The 18606-nt window shown below is 37.1% G+C and overlaps 1 protein-coding gene across 3 annotated transcripts in view; it reads right to left on the reverse strand.

Moving 5' to 3' along the window:
* Positions 1–1519: 1519 nt before the first annotated feature.
* LOC139150901 (alpha-N-acetylgalactosaminide alpha-2,6-sialyltransferase 5-like) overlaps positions 1520–18606 on the reverse strand; it is a 417953-nt gene continuing 400866 nt past the window's right edge. For all 3 annotated transcript variants that reach the window (XR_011556298.1, XR_011556297.1, XR_011556296.1), the window contains exon 6: positions 1520–3728. The gene's annotated coding sequence lies outside the window, so the exon portion shown is untranslated. The remainder of the gene's footprint in view (positions 3729–18606) is intronic.

An 18606-nucleotide genomic window follows, 5' to 3' on the forward strand; every position in this document is an offset into this window, starting at 1 on the left:
TCCAAGAATTTTTCAAAGGAGAGTAGAAAATCAAATGACAACAGTTCACAGAGTTCAAGTAACACTCCCACATCATCAGATCCCAAGTCTCAATCTCCTTCTGACAAACAGTTTGGTACACTTCTTGTAATTATTGTAAGAAAGACGGCCATTTAATGTCAGATTGTTTCAAATTGAAAAGAAAACGTGAAGGTCAAAGTAGTCAAAGTGGATCTAAGCCCACCGGCTTTATTTCTTCATCAACTCGATTAGAGTCTAATAATGTGTGCAACACATTTTCTGAGGTTAAACCCCTCTTATCCCCAATTAATGAGGTCAAGGTCAATTCTTCTCAAGATAGCATTATGGGTATTTTCGAACCATTTATTCACGATGGTTTTATATCACTTTCTAGTGATTTTTCTTCCGCTACCCCTGTCAAAATTTTAAGAGATACCGGGGCTTCCCAGTTCTTTTTGTTGGCAGATACCCTGCCGTTTTCTGAAAAGTCATTTTCAGGTTCTAAAGTTCTTATTAAGGGGGTAGATTGCAATGACTACATTCCTGTTCCTCTCCATAATGTCTATTTGTCTTCGGACTTTGTTTCTGGACCTGTGGCTTTAGGTATTAGGCCTTTTTTGCCTTTCGAAGGGATTCACCTTCTTCTTGGAAACGACCTTGCTGGGGACAAGGTCATCACTAATCCACTTGTGACTGATAATCCTAGTTTAGATCAGGATCCAGAGCCAATTGAACAAGAGATACCCGATTTATTTCCTTCATGTGCTATTACTCGAGCCATGTCAAAGAAAACTTCCGAGAATCAAAATACTCTCAAAAATAATGTCACAGATGTTGACTTAAATGACACCTTTCTCAGTCAGGTGTTTGACACGGATCATTCCGTTATCCCTCGTGGATTTGAAACTTCCAGTAAAACTTCTGCTGACCAAAGTCAGACATTTTCTAGATCAAATCTCATTGCAGAACAACACAAAGACCCAGATATTTTGTCTTTGTTTGACAGGGTAGATGATGAAGGTAAAACTTCAGATAGCTCTGTTTCCTATTATACAAAATCTGGTATTCTCATGCGTAAATGGAGACCTCCAGATGTTTTGGTTGATGACGATTGGGCTATAAAACATCAAATTGTGGTTCCAAAGCCCTATCGTGCTGAAATATTGCGCCTGGCCCATGAAACCCCCTGGGCTGGTCACTTAGGAGTCAGGAAAACTTATCATAAAACTCTCAGTCACTTTTATTGGCCTAATCTCAGGCAGGATGTAGCACATTTCTGTAAAACTTGTCACACATGTCAAATGGTAGGAAAGCCAAATCAGACTATTCCAAAGGCCCCTTTACAGCCAATTCCTGCATTTCAAGAACCATTTAGTAGGATACTAATAGACTGTGTTGGGCCCCTACCAAAAACAAGATCAGGAAATGAGTACATGCTGACAATAATGTGTACATCAACTCGGTTCCCCGAAGCCATACCACTGAGAAATATAAAGACAAAGACTATAGTGAGAGCTTTAGTCAAATTTTTCACTTTATTTGGCCTCCCTAAATGTGTCCAGTCTGATCAAGGCTCCAACTTTATGTCTGGAATTTTTCAACAAGTAATGGATCAGCTAGGCATTAAACAGTATAGGTCATCCGCCTATCATCCAGAAAGTCAGGGTGCTCTTGAGCGATTTCATCAAACTTTGAAAAACATGATTAGGACCTACTGTTTTGACACAGAGAAGCAGTGGGATGAAGGAATTCATTTTTTGCTCTTTGCTGTTAGAGAGTCAATTCAAGAGTCTCTTGGTTTTAGCCCATTTGAGCTTGTATTTGGACACACAGTCCGTGGCCCACTTAAGCTCGTTAAAGAGAAATTCCTATCAGACGATGATGATTGTCTGAATATTTTGCAATATGTGTCAGATTTTCGTACAAAACTCTCTAAAGCATGTGAATTAGCCAGAGAAAATCTTGAGTCATCTCAGCAGTCAATGAAAATCAAATACGATAAAAACACCTCAAAACGGAAGTTTGAACCAGGTCAAAAAGTTCTTGTTCTACTTCCAATTCCTGGCAAACCACTCCATGCTCGTTACTTTGGGCCATACCTAATTGATAAGAAATTGAGTGATTTAAATTACATCATAATAACACCTGACAGGCGAAAACAAAAACAGCTATGTCACATAAATATGCTTAAGCCATATTTGGATAGGGATAATCCTACTATAACTCAGCCTGTCAGTGCAGTCAGTTCAAGCCATTATGAAGATAGTGATACTGAAACTGACTTGAGTGAAAATACTCTAAACTCAAAGCTGGGCTCGGTCAAGCTTCAGAACTCAGAAATCCTGGAGAAGCTGGAGTCTACAAAGTTGGCACACCTCCAGCCAGGACAACAACAACAGGTGAAAGAACTGCTCCACGAATATAAACACCTGTTTCAAGATGTTCCAACGAGGACAAACATCATCTATCACAACGAAGATGTCTGCGACAGTAATCCAGTGGAACAACATCCAGACAGACTGAATCCTGCGAAGCGGAATATCTCCAGGAGGAAGCCAAGTATTTGCCGAACAATGACTTTATAGAACTCAATACAAATAACCGGACTTTGCCATGCATACTTTATGCCAAATTCAGTGCCATTTCAAGTTTTCCAACAACAAATTGCCAGAAGATAGTCATGGGACATCCTGTTTGCTACTTTTCACACAAATTTAACAAATCCCAGAGAAACTACTCTACAATGAAAAAGAGTGTTTATCTTTGATATTAGCTTTACAGCATTTTGAAGTTTATGTTACTTCTTCAAATCAGCCAATAGTGGTTTATATTGATTACAACCCTCTTGTTTTTCTGCAGAAATTTAAAGGCAAAAATCAGAGATTGCTGAGATGGAGTTTAATGTTACAGGAGTTTAATCTTGACATTAGACATATCAAAAGCAGAGACAATTTAATTGCAGACTGTCTCTCTCGTATTTAGAAATTATTGTTGTTCACTTTCAAGAAATTTTATTGTTGTTCACTTTCAAGAAATTTTACTTTAGAGTAAAACAAAATTTGAGTACTTAAATCCTTTTCAAGATTACATTTGTAAAAGAAGATTTTTCTTTGAAAAATTTTCTTTTTTGAAGAGGGGGTGTGTTATGTAGGTCATTTCCCCCACACTCATCATGACCTGAGTTCAATTAGTCTAGAACATTCCCAAGGTCACTGCCCTTGATGACCTCACAACCTTGAATTCAATTAGTCATGTTTGGAATGTTCTGGAAAGTTGATTAGTTGTGTAAGAGAGATAATTTTAGAACAGTAATTAGCATGTCAATAAAAGTTCTAGATTGTTCTTATATGCTTATGTAAACACATGAGTATAAATACTGGGACAGCAGGCTTGCAGGCAGACTTTTGGGATCGTGTCTCTTGTGTGTTACTAAACTCCAGCAGTAGTCATTCTCAAGACTTTTCAAGACCTTCACTGTCAACGCTGGATTTATACTGTGGACTTTATGCAGCTGCAAGCCTGCAAGGACTGTTCATTCATCCAACTGACTGTTACAACTCTGAGACTGGAGCTTTGCCGTCCCAGCTGAGATAAGTAGTCTGTACACTTTTAAAGCTTGTACTCTATCCCCGACTTAGCAATTAGTTTTTTTTGTAATAAATTCTGTTTAAACGTTATTTGCTGAGTTCACCCTTTTGTTCGTTTTCCTCTGCACGTAACACCATAGACTCTCGAGAAGTTTTTCTCGAGAGTCTATGCTTTACCCTAGCTATCTGTGGATAGTATTTCAAAGAAAACAGTCTATATCTGTTAATTGCCCTCCCTAATCCCCTTCATTAATTTGTTCTGCCGATCGCCAACGCGGGGGCTTATCGCCCTGACCAAATACCTCGTTAGCAGCTCATAAGGTAGTAGACGGAAAGGGCTGAAACTCTCAGGGTCCGTGGGAAGAGGATGGGAGTAAAGTACCTAGACACTTAATTTATGCATGTATGCATAGATAAACAGGAATAAACAACATATACTTTTTAGGTATGCATGTATGCGCGAACGCCATTACGTATATATAATCTTCAAAGTACATGTAGTTCAGCAGCGACGGTGTCCGCTTTGAATTTTCGTGTAAAGTAATGGATACGGACATATTGGAGTCAGGAAGACATATATTGTCCCGTGATATCTAATAAAATTGAGGCCAAATGAAGTACTTTCCTTATCATTGTGAGAGAAAATCAACTGATTATGAAGCGTACAGGTGTGATATGTTACCTCCAAGATTATGAACTGGCCCTGGTCGTTTGGAGTTTCTCGGGCGGACGCTATAGCATGGCTTTCCGAACGCTACTCCACGATCTACGCGACATGTACGTGTTGCTCCTATCTCTCGACCACCTCACAACTAACGCGACAGTCTGCTGAATTCAAGTCCTGTAATCCTACTACTCGGTTTTGATATCTAAATGCCACAGATGCGTCAGACTTAGGCAAGTTTAGCTATACCTCCTCTCTCTACGTCGGTCATTGTACAGACCATGGAGGTCTTTCTTTCTTTCTACCTCCGTGTATACAGACCACGGTCTCGCCGGCAGGACCGTGTACAGACCACGTACAGACCAATGACTATCTTATGACGGAGACGTCGCGCAAACGGTAACGGAAATTTAATTGAATTAAAACGAAATTAAGGCTGCTATTCTGTTTTGTAATGCCTTCCTTTGCCTTTGTACAATAAACCATGGTCGTAAAAATATAGCATTCAGTATAAACTACTAATTTCCTGAGAGAATTTCGTAACATTTCAAAAACACTTCCCGAAGTAAACATCAACATCCATCATTCCACGAGTCATCGCTGGGTTTACTACTTGACTTTTGAGCCGGCAATGGGGAAAGTCATAGTGGATCAAAATATTCTCGTTTTTTTATTCAAAGGTTCATCACTTATATAAATCAAACATTTCTTTGCGTAATACTTGATTCGAAACCTATCTCCGTTACATTTATCCAAAGGAGGGAACATAATGAACAACGCAAAGATCCAGTAATGTCAATGAATCTGTAACACAAGCAATTAAACCAACGAAATTGCAAAGAAAAGCAAAAAACAACAGGCAAAAAAATAAACGAACCTAGAGAGTCACTACAAAGACAAGCGTAGTCGGCTTCTCGGATACAATCTCCCCCCCCCCCCCTCTCTCCCTCTCTCTCTCTCGTGGTGTATCACGTGCACCTGTCGGATATACTTTAAAATAGGAAAGTTATTGAATGTGGCAACTAACCACGAAATTGTGGTTATTCCATCGCCACAAAGAACGCTGCCGATCATTTGTTTCACGATGATGTCACAGCAAAATCTCACACAAATCAATATATTTTCACCAAAATATGTCTCCAGCTACAATAATTTTACTTGGGTCACATCAGACAGTTGACATGTTAGAAAGGTGGGGGACTTGCAAAGATTCAAAAGAAAAAGTTTTGTGTTTCATAACATCGACAACGAAAAGAAGGCATGTCAAATGCGTAACTTGTAGATCCGAGTTGCTTTCATTGACATGAGAATTTTCCTAGTGGTAGTATTGGTTTTCTATTCGTGTTCATTCTCACACCCGGGCTTTCGTTCACGATAAATCTCTACAAAGCAATTTACTTGTTGTCAACTTGAGCCTGCGGCTAGAAAATTCAACGCGATCCTTTCTGTTGTGCGGATCAGACACGAATAGGCACGGCATCACTGTCTAGCCATTGGCAGTGGAACTGGTCGTCCACTACGCTGTCTTTGGTCAAATCATAAACAGACAGACGAATTCATTTCGATCCGAGAAACATTCGTGTTTTTTAGAAGCGTTCACTAGATTTAATCATGATTTTAATAATCAACCCGACTTTGCACACACGGGGCAAACACTGCAATTACTTCACACGGTGTTTTTAGTGTTTGTGGCTAGTTATTAGTGTTTTAGTTGCGTCTACCAAATGAAAGCCTGGGAAATTTGAACGAACTTAACATCTCAAATTTGATGCCGGAGTATTTTAATGCACTAAAACACAGTGGGGAGACTAACTGATAGTATATCAATCGACCTTGACACTAAGCGAAGCTTTTTTGGAAGTATGCAAATTTTGTTTACAACTTGTCCATTTGCTCGCTCCCGTAAACAAGATATGAGCCAGCATAGTGTCAAAGGTCGCAACTTCCGTCTTCCGGCGTTACTCCCATCCTCATGCCATCGACTGGTAGAAGCACTCGATCGTTGTTCTCCGTCTTCGACCATTGGAATCCTGAAAATAACTAGTCAGCGTTCTTGCTTGCTTAAGTACAAAGCTGATGCCGACTTTTTTTCGAAAATTTACGTCACCTAACCCTTCGAAAATGAAGATTTTTTGAAATCGGACCCTGAGAGTTTCAGCCCTTTCCGTCTACTACCTTATGAGCTGCTAAAGAGGTATTTGGTCAGGGCGATAAGCCCCCGCGTTGGCGATCGGCAGAACAAATTAATGAAGGGGATTAGGGAGGGCAATTAACAGATATAGACTGTTTTCTTTGAAATACCATCCACAGATAGGTAGGGTAAAGTAATAGGCAATCACTAGACACAGGTAAGGCTTGTATAATGAAAAAAAAGTTTAATACAAGACATTTATTGATCATATTCATAATTTCTAGACGAATATTGCTCGCCGGACCCTGTGGTAAAACAAAAGATGGACATAAATTATATATATATAATATATATATATATATATATATATATATGTATATATATATATATATATATATATATATATATTTACATTTTACATATATTTATATTTTAAATAGTCATTCTATGTTTTAGTGAAATTGTTGACATGTCAGTTGTAAGATAGGAATTTCAAAGTGTCAATCTTAAAGTTTAAATACAGTACATTTTGAATGAGCTGTATTTTGAATGAGCTGTGAATGTATTTCACACTCTCTCTGCTTAACCAGATGTCCTGAACTGTTGTACAGAAATGGATGTCAATCATTAATATCAAAGAGGAAAAAGCAGTGAATCAAAAACTTTGATGGGTGTTAAGACTTGCCAACCATCCAATTAAATCTACTGAGGAGCCATAGAGAGCTTTTTTAGCCAAATCTGATGTGTACAGTGTCTGAGAGGACCTTTTCTTGTGTAACATTGAAACCATAAAAGCACAGCTAATAATGACAAAAACTGCCTTTTTTAACTGTTATTTTGTTCATAAAAAAGCATCTTTCTACAGAAAACCTATGAAACAAAGGAAAATAATTGCATCAATGAGAAGGAAAGATATCTTGTCATTTTTCTATCTCTAAAATAAGTCACTGTATCAAATATATATTGTGAAATATTTGTGCATGTTGCTTTCTCATACTGAATTCTCACAGAGAGAACAGAAAAGTATCAGGAATTTGTCATCCTTTTCATATGAAATGCAGATTTCATAATGGTACACTTTCACTTAGCAAACATCAAGATATCTCTGAAAGTATGGCGCCCGAAGGGCGCGCCAAAAAATATGAAACATCCTGATATCTCTGATATATATGCCTTGTATATTAAAGTCATGCACCTGAAGGGCATGCTTAAAGATGTATGATATATTAAAGTAATGAGCTTGAAGAGCACGCTGAAAAATATTGAACATACAGATATCTCTGATGTATGTATGCTTGATATGTTAAAGTTGGGCGTGCTGAAAAATATGACTGATTATTAAAGTTATGCGCCCGAAGGGCGCGCCGAAAAATACAACTGAATGATGAATTTTGTGGCTGACACTAGCATTTTAGGCAATGATGAGCCTGTGTCAAAATTCAAAACACACACTGACCCCCCCTATTGGGCATTTCAAAAACATGGTGACCCCCCCTATCACCAAAGTCAAAAACAGGGTGACCCCCCCCCATGAATCCACCGGCCCCCCCAGGCTGAAGAAACTGACCAGTCCCTTACCACGGATTACAGTTTTCGCCCATTTAGAACGTTTGCAAACTCATCTAAACCCTGCCCCGAGCTTATAGGGAAATTCGTCCAGGCTTTTTATGTAATCAATGTAAAACATGTAAACAATTTATTAAATGTTGAGATGTATTAAATGTAGAGAAGGTATTTCGTGCGAGCTCGTCTACCCGGCCTCGATCTTCATGCAGACCTTTGGTGTAAAAACTGTAAAAAATGTATTAACTATAAAGAATGTATTTCGTGTGAGGCCATCTAGACCAAGCCTCGACATTAGAATGAATTTCGTGCAGACCTTTCCTGAAATAAATGTAAAAGAACACGTACTAAATGTAAAGAATGTATTTCGTGCCACCCATCAAGACACTGGCTTCCAGTAAAGGCCAGGGTTAATTTCAAAATTATCTTGCAGGTCTTTAAGCCAGGTGCAGCCAACGGAGCTATTCATCGAAAAAGCTATTCCAGGAGCAATTTTTGAGGGCAGGGGAAATTTTAATTTTGCTAGGGCAGGGGACATGTTTTTAGGTGGTAGGGGAGCAAATTTTAGGTTTTTTTGTAGGGCAGGGCGGATATCGGTTGATTTTCCTGGGGACAGGGCTTGGCGAAAAACTTTTTGAGGGGAATTGTTTCCAGGGCAGGGGAAATTGGCAAGTTTTTTTCGCTACAGGGCGAGGGAGCTTCAAAAATTCACAGTGGGGAGGGGAAACAGGCAAAAATAACTTGGGAATGGGTAAAAATGAAGTTTGAATGTGGGAGGGTAAGTCGAAAAATTTTCTGTGGGAGGGCAAATTATGAACAGCTAATTAATTACCCTCTTGCCTTAAAATTAGTCAGTTCACATTATTTGTCATGCACAATATATCTTATCATAGTAAGGACCTTTTTAAAAGTGCACTGTTCGTTGGCTGCACCTGTTTAAGGCTCTAAATGGTATGGCACCACAGTATATTTGTGACTTGGTAGAAAAGTCAGCGTTAATAGGTATAATCTGCGGATAAATTTCGGTATGAATCTTGTAGTACCAAGATCTTTCAACAAGTATAATGATCGTGCATTTGCAGTCTGTGGTCCAAGGTTATGGAACTCACTCCCACTTGAATTAAAGTGCATAACAGAAATTCAACCTTTTAAATCAAAGTTAAAAACTTTTCTTTTTAAACAATTTTATAAACTGCACTGATTAATTTTTAATATTATTGGACATTTTATGAGATTTTTGTTTAAATCTTGTTTTGTATTTTTATTGAATGCAATACTTTTTATTGTTTTACTTGATGTAAAGCGCTTTTGAATATTTTATTGTAGAAAAAGCGCTATAGAAATATATTAAACATTAAACCCGGCCCAAATCTTATAATGTATTTCGTTCATACCTTTCGTGAAATAAATGTTAAAAATACATTAAATGTAAAGAGTGTATTTCATTCAAGCCAATGTAGACATAGCCCCGATCTTATTTCATGCAGACCTTTAATGTAAAAATTGTATGAAATGCAAGAATGTAATTTGTGCAAACCTTTCGTGTAATAAATGTAAAAAATGTATTAAATGTATAAAATGTAAAGAATGTAATTTGTGCATATTATTCGTGTAAACAATGTCTTAAATGTAAAGAATGTATTAAATGTAAAGAATGTCTATCGTGCAAGCCGATGTTGACCCGGCCCCGATCTTAGAATGTAATTCGTGCAAACTTTTTGTGCAATAATCGTAAAAAATGTATTAAATGTAAAGAATGTATGTCGTGCAGATTGTAAATGAAGAAAATGTTAAATCGGCAACTACGCCATAGCTCCTATCTTAAACGACTAATAACGGCTAAAACTGCTAATAGCTTGAATAGCTGAATAGACAGCCCTTCCCATAAGACACTCTGGTTAGCTGGTGGCCGGCTAATAGCTGTCTATAAACGGCTAACAGCGGCTAAAACTGCTAAGAGCTTGCATAGCTCAATAGACAACCCTTCTTAGAAGACACTGGTTAGCTGGTGGCCACTAAGCTAAGGGGGCGTTCAGTTATTATGGCCGGGGTGGGCCGGCAAATTCTTCCTGCGCATCAGTCAAAATAAGAGAACCCCCCCCCCTACCCATTGTACCAAAAAAATGATAACCTCCCTTTAAAGATGACAAAATTTTCATGACCCCCAACATTGCTTGAGTAAAGCTGCGCACACAAACACCTGGGGTGGGGGGGGTATGGGGCGATAGAATCCAAAAAAAGAGCTTAGATTTTTTCAAATGACCTTCCTTACATACTCACAAGGTGTTAATGCTCAGATTTTCCCTTCTGACTTGCTATAATTTTGAAATTACCCCTCAAAGGGGTAGGACAGAAATTACAGGTGGATCGCTCAAATCAGCTGTTGATAATTTGATTCACTATACATGGTAATGTATGAGAAAACTATGTAATACTTTTTCAATGCAAAACTATATCTATGCATTTATAGATATTTGATAATTTACATAAATGTACCTAAATGAAATAGGGTTGTTACAACTGGCATGTGGACAAAATGTTTGTTATTAGAATTTCACCAAAAATGTTCATCCGCTATACGTGGGAGTCAATGATAAACTTGTGAATAATTGTTTTTCCAATGAAAAACTTGGTATACTTCTGCATATACAGACGTTCAATAATTAACATAATTGTACTTGATTCGAATATGATGGTTTAAGGTGCATATTATGTGTACAAGAAATGTGATTATGGAATTTTACTGAAAATGTTCATCCACTATACATGGATGTCTATGAGGAAAGTATGAATAATTGTTTTCCAATACAAAAATAGGTAAACCCGTGTATTTATGTATTCTTGATTATTATTATTAATGTACTTGATTAGATTAGGGTGGTAACAAATAGATGTGTTCGCCAGAAATTGGATTTTGGAATTATACCAAAATGTAGATTCACTGTACATGGGAGCCTATGAATAATTTTTTCCAATACAAAACTATCAAAATCTGTGTATTTATAGATATTTGATAATCCATTTTAAAGTACTTAGTTAGCCTAGGGTGGTTAAAGGTTGATATGTGTGCAACAAATTGGATTTTGGAATTTCACCGAAATGTTGATTCACTATACATTGGAGTCTATATGAGAAAACTAAGAATAAGATTTTAACAATGCTAAACTATATTAATTTGTGCTTTTATAGGTGTTCGATAATTGATACAAATGTACTTGGATCAAATAGGGTATTTGAAAGTTCAGATGTGGACAACAATTATGATATTGGAATTTCACCATAAAGTATTATTAAACTTTTCGTGGTACTAGTAGTCTACAGTAACTGTTAAATAATTTCAATGACAAAACTTGCTATATCTCTAAAATGTAAGTAATAGGAATTGTTCATTGCCCTCAGTGAGCTTGATTTACAATACGACAAGCCTCAGAGTTGCCAAGTCAAGATGTTCATGTGACAGATAATTATACATTTGTTCAGATTTACAGTTGAATAACTTCAGAGAATGAAATCGTGCAACGAATCATTTTTATCTCCGAGAATATTTCTGAACACTGAAACTGCTTTTTGACGGGACGGATACTTATGAAAATTAAGTGACCCCCCTCTGAGCTGTTTGAAAAATACATGACCCCCTTTGCAGTTTTCAAATTTGAGGTGACCCCCCCCCCGGATTTTGCCGGCCCATCCCCGGCCATAATAACCGAACGCTCACTAATATCTCCCTATGACCGACATGGAAGATATAGGTGGGCATTCCCAAGGAAAGCCAAATATCGCCCCGGCAAGACCTATCCGAAGAAGAAATTCGAGAAATTCGAGCGGGCTACTTTTTCCTTACACAGCATTCCCGGAAAACCCGGAAACGATGTTGAGCGACATATCTTTTTGCTTATGGTCTAAAATAGTAAAGTATTTCAGAAACCCAAGAGTAAATACTACTAATAAGCAAAGACGGTGAATGGGTGTCATATAGACTGACTTCCCAGCTGCTTACTTTCTTCCAAGTTTTAACATTTCTAAGAAGGTGGAGGTCTCTACCAACTAGCGAACTTGCTGATTTCAAACCTTTCACGGTTGTAAGGTGGTGTGAGCCTGTGCCAACTTGTGAACTTACTTACTTCCAAACTTTCACGGTTGTAAGATGGTGGCGGCCTGAGGATAGCATTAGCACTTTAGGCATTATCGGATAATATTAACTAATTTCTCTGAGTCAGAGTCTAATATAAGACATGTGAGGAAGTGGCGATGCCCGACATGCTGTTTTATCGGATATTATCGGATAAAATCGATAATACTGTATAACATCTAAGTTAGAGTCTAATATTAGTTGAGTGGGGGAGTGGCCGTTGTGTGGTATTGTACATACAAGTACAAGTAATGACCTTGTACTGAGATCAGGCTTACAGTATGTGAGACACAATGTCACAATGTCGGGACATCGGCCACTTTCCGACCCGTCTGATATTAGACTCTAACTTAGATGTTAGGCGATATTATCGATTTTATCCGATAATATCCGATAAAACACTATGTCGATCATCGCCCAATACCTCACTCGTCGAATACCAGAGTCTAACATAGAAGTTAGAGTCTAATAATTGAAGAGTGGGGAAGTGGTTGATGCCCGACACGCTGTTTTATCGGATATTATCACATAAAATCGATAATATCGTCTAACTTCTAAGTTAGAGTCTAATATAAGAAGTGGGTTTCGTGATAATGCCCAAAACACTGTTTTATCGGATAATATTATCCATGTTAGATCACTTTGGTCTCATGCTCCTGAAACTCTCTTAGTTAGACATCTTGGACGATATTATCGCAAAATAAAGGAAAAAACGATGACCATATATGATTTTCTCTGCTGTAATGAACGTTTGTTACACTTTATTAACGCTAAAGACATTGTTGTCAATATGACTGATACTATCCTTACTTCAATATTGAATTTATTTTTTTTTCTAGACACTGCGGTTTATAGAAACCGAGATATGTCGTCGCACTATTATTGCAGGAAATATACGCTGTCAGTGGTAATGACGACAATGGTGGTTGTGACTCTGTTGTTTATCTGTTCCGGCTACTTTGGCATAAAGACACCGTCATATGCATACCCGAGACCAATTTACCGCGCGTCAACGTCAAAAGACAACAGAGAATTCCAAACAACTGCCTTTGACTCCGAGGGCAACAGAGTTTCAACCAGGTCAAGTGTTGAGGTCAAACTAATGAAGGTTTTCAAGTCAGCAACTTCAAGAATTCGGAGAAACATGACCATGTGGATGGAGGAGTTAAAGATGACCCCCTTGATGATGAGCAAAGCATTCAAACACCCGACATCGACATCGACATCAGCTTTTAGCCGTGTAATTATAGATGCAGTTATGAAGGAGAGGCCATTGAAAATGGGCGTTGCCGGTGGCTCTATCTCTGCTGGTAGAAAGATCTACGCGTCTTTCTTTGCTGACACTATGAAATCTGCTCTGGGTGTACCGGTACAGATTCACAATGGGGCGGTTGGTGCTACCGATAGTAGGTTTGCTACCTACTGCTTTGGTGCTCTGGTCAATATGTCAGAATTGGACATCGTTCTATGGGAGTATGCGGTAAATGACAACCTTAAACGTGTAGGACCCTGGGCACAGGAGGAATTCAGCCGAACTATATTAGATTTGCCGAACTCGCCCCAGTTAATCTATGTAAACTTTTTAAATGGAGGTAAAATGTATAGCAATTCATGCATGAGTAATGAAATAGTAGGCAGCCGGCCACTAAGTGAACATTACAATGTACCATCGATAAGAACGGCGGATGCAATATGTGATATAGTAAAACATGGTAATTTCACTGATTTGGTTATGAGCAGAAGTAACGGACATCCTTCTCCGAAGTATCACAAGATGACAGGCGTTATCCTTGTTGAATTTTTCGCACGCGTCCTGGATAACTTGCTCAGTAATTTAACATGGAAGCCAATAGAGGACGTGAAACACCTTTACGTTTCATCCCAGAAGGCAAGAAATTTGAAACCAATTTTCACCAAGGTACCGATACTGAAACCAAAGTGCTGGACAGTCATGGGGAACAAACGACGCGGTCTTGCAAAGAGACTTCTAACCCCCATTGATTACGACGGATGGAAAATTAACGTCGCTGACTCTGAAAAACCTAACAGAACGGACTTGAAACGTTTTTGGGAATCAGAGAGGGCAAATAGTTCTATAGTTTTTCCTGTCAACATACCTCCTTTCGGAAACCTCAACTGCACTGTAGCGATCAGCACTTTGGGCTGTCCTGATTGTGGGTCAGCTGACGTTTTCATTGATGGAGACAGGGCAAGCACTGTGCGAGTATCTTCAAAATATAAATGGAAGGCCACCACGACAGCGAGAGTTTCTGGTAACCTTGCACCAGGAAATCACACAATGACATTGATTGGAATTGGTGACGGAAATTTTCGCATTTCTAGCATTATGACTTCATATCGTTCAGATCTCTGATCTAGGTATGATAGGATAGGTGTGAGAGCTATCAGAACACTGTCTGAAGATAGGTACGGAAAATTGATTCTTATCGTCCGTATCTTTTATTATAATACGGAACTTTTTCCGTGTTCATTTTAAATAGAAATTTTCGATGGTCACGTGGTCGTTGTTTCACTGAAATTTTCCTTACAGAAAATAATCTTATTTTAAGGTGGAGCTGCATGCTGCCAACACAGTTTTTTTCAAAGCAATATTTCTCATCAAAGATGACAAGGAAACCCTTACACTATATATTTTCAAAAAGCAGGGACTCTAAAGTTTAGTATGGTGGCAGTAGTTTAGTCAAAAGAGGAAGTGGGTGTATATTTGGGGTAAAAAACCTCAATTTTGGTATTAATGATAAAAATTAATTTAAGTCAAAAACTTGACGCTATTTTTTAATACTTCACTTGAAAGAAGAGTCTGTGTAGAAAACGACGACTATTTTGCTTTGCATTGTCTATCCTCATACTAAATGACAAGGGTTTAAACACTGACATTCAAAAAAATTGATTAAAATCATGATAAGCAAAATTAAAATGCCTCTCATTCGAAATGTAATATTTTTATTGCCAAACAAAATAGTCGTTTTGTTATACAGTATTTAAAGAACCTAATGTAAAAATTTCAGAAAATTTGGTCCAGCCAGAGTGGAGTTAAATTCTTTGGAAATTTCGAAATTGGGAGGAAAAAGAAGCCAGAAAATCGGGGTGATTTGCATACATTTGCATAAATTAATACTTCTTTATCACATAATTTTAGAATACTTGACAAGCTACAAGGTGAACCCAACCAATATTTTAATCTTGGGTCAACAAATTAATTAAAATTGAATAATATTTGCAAAAAAGTAATTTTGAGCAAAATATGCTGTGTTGGGTACAGCGCCCGGCGTAAATAAATTGCTTCAGAAAACTTACACAACCAGGAAACAGACGAATTTAACAGCAAGACAAAATACAAATTAGATTTAACTGAAAGAACGCGAACAAAGGTAATATTGTTTTCCATCTGTTGTCGACATGTTCGACTTTCCATCCTTTTTGTCAATATTTTCTTCCTACGTTAACACCTTTTACTTATAAATGACATTTTCCTATTACTGATAAATGAATCAGTAAGCTTAATTTGTTTGTGTTTGGAGGAAGCACACCAAAAGGGTCATCTCAACAAGATATTAATTCAATTCGTTTCTTGCGCAGATATAATAGAGTTGAAAGATAGTCCAAAAACCTCTGGCTTCGAAGCATTCTCATAATAAAAGTTCTATAACCTCCCCAAGGTTACAATGCTGAGACCAAGCACTTTTCTTGATTTCATGAAAATAAATTTGTAGCCAATATACGGTGATTGACATTAAATTGAAATAAGTCTTAGCTTCACTCAACGAATATTCTGGGCCTAGTTCATTTTTAATATATTCTTTCTGAAGTAGGTTGCTAATTTATTTTGCTTTTTTTTCAACATTTCGTGTGGTGCCTGTTCGAATGGGATTCTTTGAAAGATATCATGTATATTTTTGTCAGTTGCTGGAACAAAGCTTTTGTTTCTCAGTAATTACTTCAAGTTGTTCGGAACTGAGAACCGCACCGGGATATGTGTCATTTACATTTATTTTGTCTTTAAATACGTTCCATTGATGTGAAGGATCACTAATATAAAAGATATCACTTATGTACTTGATACCTTCTTGTGACCACTGATTTTGTTTGTGTGTTTCCGCCTTCCGTAATAAATTTGTTGTTCAAATTATTTGTAAAGCGACGTATTGGGCTGTGTATTTTCGAGTTCAGCAAAATATGTCAGAATGTTTGAATAAAAAATGGGAATTCAAAAAAGAACTACGTGTATTGTCATTATTACAATTTAATAAAAACTTGAGCCCCCAAGCTTTTGAATAAAAGTTTCGGATTTACTTCCAGTGAGAATGATTCACATGAAGTTGGTTTATAAGGCAGTTTCAGAGCCTTGTTTAAAGTTTCTATCATATTAATAATTATCAAACGTTCCTTACCGAAATCATCCATGATTGTTACATTTTTCTGTTAGTTTTCTTGTCTTTCCACAAAAAATTTAAAAGTACTGAATTCGCTTCTTTTACGGACTTTTCCGGAACTGAAATTTCTTTCAAAACATACACCAACTTTGAAGTTCCAAAACATTTCAAAAGAAGAACCTTTCCCGTAATTGTAAGATTTCTTACAGTGCTAATGTCTAGCTAGTTTAGCTTGAAGTTTTCTTAAAGTATTCCGGCTATTAAATTTCTCATATTGTGCTTTATCGTATCCAATGCACATTCCAAGTAGTTTAACGTTTTTCTTCAGATACGAATTGCAGAAGATCACTGGAGTATTTAGATATGGGTTTCAAGGATATCCTGCTAGTAGCATTATTGGTCACATTCCTTTAATATTTGCAGGCTTGCTTTCAAACCTAATATATTCTTTAATATAATAAAGAAGTGTCGTCTGCAAAACCAGAAATTTTCTTACATTGTTAGAGTGCGGGTAATCTCTGCAGAATCGTTTGTTTTCCTAACGGCATACGCTAATAATTCTCTTGACAAAACAAATAAGGCTGACACGGGGACATCCATGATATATAGTCACATCAGATTAATTCTAAAAAGTCATTAAGTATACAAATATGTAATTGCCTGAGATAAAAATATTAAATTTCTTTGACTGCTGTCATTGTATCACCACTTGATATAGCAAGTGCAATTTCCTTTGGTTGGTCAAGTCCTTCAAGCTATATATGCTAAACTGTAAAAGCTTATTAGATATGCAAATTATAAATTAGCCGACATGAAAATGCGAAATGACTTTCAATATTGTTTTAACCTTCAACCATCAATGTACATGGCATGTTTTGCCAACTTTGATCAAGTAAATCCCAGTATATCCCTCATTAGGAAAGTTCATCAATGTACAAATTAGGAATTGACTGAATAATCTCATTAAATATGCAAATTTGGAATTGACTGAAGTAAAATTGTTTAATGACTTTCAATAATGTTGTATAATTTATAGTATCTTTAATAAAGATAGCAAGTCACCATTACATACCTCCTGTAGGTCGACCTTTTGGTAAATGCCATTCGACAGAAAATTCCACATAAGCTATCCGCACAATTATTCATTGTAAAAATTGTCTCACATACCATTGTTTTGTTATGTATGAAACTCATTCACTGATCTATCTTAACTTGCAGATATGTGATTATCTAAAGCTGAAGTTGTGGGTAATCCTCATGGAAGCAGTCAGAACCAGATTGACATCCAGGGATATTGTACGTATATGTATGACACTAGATAATATGGAACTAGACCTGTGTAGGTTGGTCCCGGTACAGAGAACAAAGTCCTGTTTACAGGTATTAATTTGTTGAAAGCCGGAAGTATCATTTGTTTAATCATTGACATTTCAGTGTGTGTATTAATTTTGAACCTCCCTTTGCACCATTGACAATTCAAACTGTAGATATTTTGCAAACAGTTGCATGTTTGCCTGCATTACTTCAACAACTCTAACTTAAAATGGTCAATATAATATCATGTGAAAGTAAATACAACAATGCTAGTGCATTCTGCTTCTGCACAGGATTTCAAGACATCCTAAATAATACTCCAGGTGTGATGGTGGATACCATTTATAACTTAGGACAGATATCAGGTCATGTTGACTGTGAATGACTAGCAATGTAAGCATGTCTTAAATATCTGATCTTTTGTCATAACCATCTTTTTCTTAACTTAAATTTGCTAAATCAAAATCTGAAATTTCAGCTCACACGATTACATTTTATCATAATAATTTTATCATAATCGGTAAAAAATAATGATTCATTTTGGGCTTTCTCTGATCAGTATTTCTACCTGGATTGATTTTTCACGTCTTAGATTTCATAGAACTCTATATTCAAACCTACTCACAGTCCAAAATCGCTTGCTAGGTTAATATTTGTAATAACCGTAGAAACTATATTTTTACACATGTTAAACTATGTCAGTGGATATGCAAGTAGCAGTTATATAACCACTGATTAGTCCTTTATGGAACATCCCCTTACTAAACCTCCAGAAATTGCCTTGATGGGAGTACTAAGTCAGTGCCCTGGCTTTTATCATGTTT

This window comes from Ptychodera flava, chromosome 15 (genome assembly GCF_041260155.1).
Source record: "Ptychodera flava strain L36383 chromosome 15, AS_Pfla_20210202, whole genome shotgun sequence".
Taxonomy (NCBI): domain Eukaryota; kingdom Metazoa; phylum Hemichordata; class Enteropneusta; family Ptychoderidae; genus Ptychodera; species Ptychodera flava.